The sequence below is a fragment of the Schistocerca piceifrons genome, unplaced genomic scaffold (assembly GCF_021461385.2).
Source record: "Schistocerca piceifrons isolate TAMUIC-IGC-003096 unplaced genomic scaffold, iqSchPice1.1 HiC_scaffold_961, whole genome shotgun sequence".
NCBI lineage: Eukaryota > Metazoa > Arthropoda > Insecta > Orthoptera > Acrididae > Schistocerca > Schistocerca piceifrons.
This window is the reverse complement of record NW_025729236.1, coordinates 1202501-1207500: the sequence shown is the minus strand read 5'-3', so window position 1 is coordinate 1207500 and position 5000 is coordinate 1202501. Positions and strand designations below refer to the sequence as shown.

Here is a 5000-nt window from a genome sequence, read left to right as displayed (position 1 = left end):
GCGATCGCGTTGCTCACTGTACGGCGTCCGATACCGAGCCATCAGCATGTCGGTCCCCATGCGCGTTGCACTCGCACTCGCAGTCGCAAAAACGTGGGGCAAATATATTACGCGGAAGAGCTATAACAGACCGAGCCCCACTGCATGGGGGGAGTCTTTGTCACTAATGTACACAGATGGAACATTTTGGACTGGAACCAGATTACCCGTACACACGGCGCTGATTAGTAATCAATGCAGAGCCATCAAACTACAGCAAATATACACAACTGTCCGTATACATGCTGAAAGAGTCTGCCCACAATGGGAACCACACGTCAGCCAGACACTCTGATCACGCACCACTCTCTGCTTCTAACAGGCGCACATACAATATGTAAGCACCAGCATGGAACAACATCCAGTGCATCTTCTCCGCCACATTACACAATCCACACTATCACAACCAGACCAGGAGGTCCATGCGGAAAATACAATATCCCAGCCTTTCGACATCCACCATTGCGCAGACCAGGCACCAACACCCACACATGTCCTATACAACGGTGCACCCAACATCACAATAGTACCTCCTGTCACAGCGCACAAACAATGACATGAGTCAAAGACACAGGTCTCACACAAGCATAGAATTGGAGCGCCGCCTCTAATAAGCCAAAGGTGCATCCTGACGTGACAAATCTGATCATGTCACAAGCATTCACTTACTATAATCACTATCAACGAACCTGCCGCCCCCGCCCCCCCCCCCTACACCTTTCCTTACAACAACGTGTAACCTAACCTAACCTAACCTAACCTATGTTGTACCTTAACCTAACCTATGTTGTACCTTAACCTAACCTATGTTGTACCTTAACCTAACCTATGTTGTACCTTAACCTAACCCATGTTGTACCTTAACCTAACCCATGTTGTACCTTAACCTAACCCATGTTGTGCCTTAACCTAACCCATGTTGTGCCTTAACCTAACCCATGTTGTGCCTTAACGTAACCCACGTTGTGCCTTAACCTAACCCACGTTGTGCCTTAACGTAACCCACGTTGTGCCTTAACGTAACCCACGTTGTGCCTTAACGTAACCCACGTTGTGCCTTAACGTAACCCACGTTGTGCCTTAACGTAACCCACGTTGTGCCTTAACGTAACCCACGTTGTGCCTTAACGTAACCCACGTTGTGCCTTAACGTAACCCACGTTGTGCCTTAACGTAACCCACGTTGTGCCTTAACGTAACCCACGTTGTGCCTTAACCTAACCCACGTTGTGCCTTAACCTAACCCACGTTGTCCCCTAACCTAACCCACGTTGTCCCCTAACCTAACCCACGTTGTCCCCTAACCTAACCCATGTTGTCCCCTAACCTAACCCATGTTGTCCCCTAACCTAACCCATGTTGTCCCCTAACCTAACCCATGTTGTCCCCTAACCTAACCCATGTTGTCCCCTAACCTAACCCATGTTGTCCCCTAACCTAACCCATGTTGTCCCCTAACCTAACCCATGTTGTCCCCTAACCTAACCCATGTTGTGCCCTAACGTAACCCACGTTGTGCCCTAACGTAACCCACGTTGTGCCTTAACGTAACCCACGTTGTGCCTTAACGTAACCCACGTTGTGCCTTAACGTAACCCACGTTGTGCCTTAACGTAACCCACGTTGTGCCTTAACGTCACCCACGTTGTGCCTTAACGTAACCCACGTTGTGCCTTAACGTAACCCACGTTGTGCCTTAACGTAACCCACGTTGTGCCTTAACGTAACCCACGTTGTGCCTTAACGTAACCCACGTTGTCCGCTAACGTAACCCACGTTGTCGCCTAAACCTGCTCTGTAATTGTTATACGACTCGTTCAATTAGTGTAGTGTTGCCCACCCGCAACCCTCGCAATATAGTTCGCTACTCGCACTGCCCGCTCCCCTGTGTATCGCTTCATGTTAAACACCTTGCAAGTCTTGCTGACTTTCCACATGCTCCTGCTGTACACTGTTATGTGGATGGCAGCAGGACGTACATGCCGCCCCCCCCCCCCACCCCTCCCCACGTCCCCACCTTGCCCCCTGCCTTCGCAAGCTGGTTGGTGAGAAGTTTGCATGTTCAATGCCCTTCGCATGCGACGTACTCAGGCTACGTTGTGGTGCGGCCTGTGTCAACTGTCCGCTGATGTCGTACGCATAAACCACAATCTGTACTGCACATTCGTCCTTATGTACTGAATGATACATCGTGGCACATGTGTGACCGTACAACGACTGCGCCCAAAAACGGCGGACCATACAGTGCAAATATTGTGCACGCAGCTACGTGTCGTCTCCCTATGAGAGCTGGATTGCAGTGTGGTACGCCATAGAGACGTGTGGGAGGAACGGACGCCGTGGATGGCGATCAGCATGAGCTGTGTGTTGATGTATTCGGACCTAGTCGTCTCTCCTCAAACACCGTGATAGCATGGTGCACCGCGTTCCATATCTGCGACATGCTACAGAGGCCGGTTGACAGTCGTTCGAGCAATGGACATCGCATACGTACGGGGGCCACCTTCCACGTATTGTCTAGGCGTGCACATTTTGTTGCGTGTATGTGGGCAGACGTAGTGTGGCGTGACACCTGACACAGGCATGCAATAATCGTTGAAGTTGCTAATGGCGATGGACGCCTACGTTTGCTGGTGAAGTTACGCAAATGAAGAAATGGTAACCCGTTGTGGTGCGGTTGTTCTCGCTAGGGGTGAATCGGTGATGGCGACGATAGGTTGAGGTACTAACCGGTTGTTCCAGCGATACCCACCATGCCGATGAAACTGAACGGCATCTGGGTGTGAAGCGATACGCGGCGGTGGCTGGGTGGGACCGTCCCCGGCCGGTGAGGGGGCGCCTCCCGGCGTGCTGGCCGCGCGGTGCGTGGGCGCACGCGCTACAGCCGGCTGGTGGGGGCGGCCAGTGGCAGGCGCGCCGGCCGACGGACGCGGCAGGCGTCGCAGCTGCGCGCCGGCGCACCCTGCGCGCGGCGCCGTGCGGCCAAAGTAGGTCCTCGCGGGCCCGGTGCGAAGCGCGGTGGACATCTTCAGTGTGCTGGTCCGATTGAGGACTGTGTGCGTTGAGGATGCGCCGCCGCCCGGCGCTCGGCGCCGCGACGCCGTCTGCTGCTCGGTCGCCCCAGCGGTTCTCGCTGGTGGTTTGTATCGCAGCTGTGCGGATGTGTTGGCGCGTGCGCTGTGCTGGGAGAGTTCGCTTCGGCACCCAAGTGGGGCTTTTGTCCTTCTGTGGCGCTGGCGTTGGAGCTGCCGGTCACCGTAGGTGGCGCGTGTTGTCTCCCGCCGGCAATGCCACGACAGCACGCTCCCGGGCCTCTGTCGGCAGCGGCAAGCTCAGTTGGGAGCACGGGTGGTCGCACCGAAAGCGTCTACTCGCCTAACTCCGGGCGATTGCGCCTCTCTCGAACCCGACCAAGTACTTGGGACGGCGCTGCGCGCCGCCGGGACCTGAGAGGGTTTCGAGGTGTATTGTGCAGGGGAGCTCAGCCTCCTCCTGTTTGCAGAATGATTGAGCGGACGCTTGCGTGTTCGCGCGGGCCCCCGGGACACACTCCCGGGCGGCCGGCTGCTCAGCTCTAGTTGACGCAGCTCGCTGGTTGATCCTGCCAGTAGTCATATGCTTGTCTCAAAGATTAAGCCATGCATGTCTCAGTACAAGCCGCATTAAGGTGAAACCGCGAATGGCTCATTAAATCAGTTATGGTTCCTTAGATCGTACCCACGTTACTTGGATAACTGTGGTAATTCTAGAGCTAATACATGCAAACAGAGTCCCGACCAGAGATGGAAGGGACGCTTTTATTAGATCAAAACCAATCGGTCGGCTCGTCCGGTCCGTTTGCCTTGGTGACTCTGAATAACTTTGGGCTGATCGCACGGTCCTCGTACCGGCGACGCATCTTTCAAATGTCTGCCTTATCAACTGTCGATGGTAGGTTCTGCGCCTACCATGGTTGTAACGGGTAACGGGGAATCAGGGTTCGATTCCGGAGAGGGAGCCTGAGAAACGGCTACCACATCCAAGGAAGGCAGCAGGCGCGCAAATTACCCACTCCCGGCACGGGGAGGTAGTGACGAAAAATAACGATACGGGACTCATCCGAGGCCCCGTAATCGGAATGAGTACACTTTAAATCCTTTAACGAGTATCTATTGGAGGGCAAGTCTGGTGCCAGCAGCCGCGGTAATTCCAGCTCCAATAGCGTATATTAAAGTTGTTGCGGTTAAAAAGCTCGTAGTTGGATTTGTGTCCCACGCTGTTGGTTCACCGCCCGTCGGTGTTTAACTGGCATGTATCGTGGGACGTCCTGCCGGTGGGGCGAGCCGAAGGCGTGCGACCGCCCCGTGCGTGCTCGTGCGTCCCGAGGCGGACCCCGTTGAAATCCTACCAGGGTGCTCTTTATTGAGTGTCTCGGTGGGCCGGCACGTTTACTTTGAACAAATTAGAGTGCTTAAAGCAGGCAAGCCCGCCTGAATACTGTGTGCATGGAATAATGGAATAGGACCTCGGTTCTATTTTGTTGGTTTTCGGAACCCGAGGTAATGATTAATAGGGACAGGCGGGGGCATTCGTATTGCGACGTTAGAGGTGAAATTCTTGGATCGTCGCAAGACGAACAGAAGCGAAAGCATTTGCCAAGTATGTTTTCATTAATCAAGAACGAAAGTTAGAGGTTCGAAGGCGATCAGATACCGCCCTAGTTCTAACCATAAACGATGCCAGCCAGCGATCCGCCGCAGTTCCTCCGATGACTCGGCGGGCAGCCTCCGGGAAACCAAAGCTTTTGGGTTCCGGGGGAAGTATGGTTGCAAAGCTGAAACTTAAAGGAATTGACGGAAGGGCACCACCAGGAGTGGAGCCTGCGGCTTAATTTGACTCAACACGGGAAACCTCACCAGGCCCGGACACCGGAAGGATTGACAGATTGATAGCTCTTTCTTGATTCGGTGGGTGGTGGTGCA

At 54.1% G+C, this 5000-nt stretch overlaps 1 non-coding gene across 1 annotated transcript in view; it reads left to right on the top strand.

Annotated features, from left to right (window-relative positions):
* Nucleotides 1–3627: 3627 nt before the first annotated feature.
* The window catches only part of LOC124774252, a 1909-nt gene continuing 536 nt past the window's right edge, over nucleotides 3628–5000 (top strand). Inside the window, exon 1 of the ribosomal RNA XR_007015241.1 lies at nucleotides 3628–5000. This exon is cut by the window's right edge and continues 536 nt beyond it. This is a non-coding gene — a ribosomal RNA (small subunit ribosomal RNA).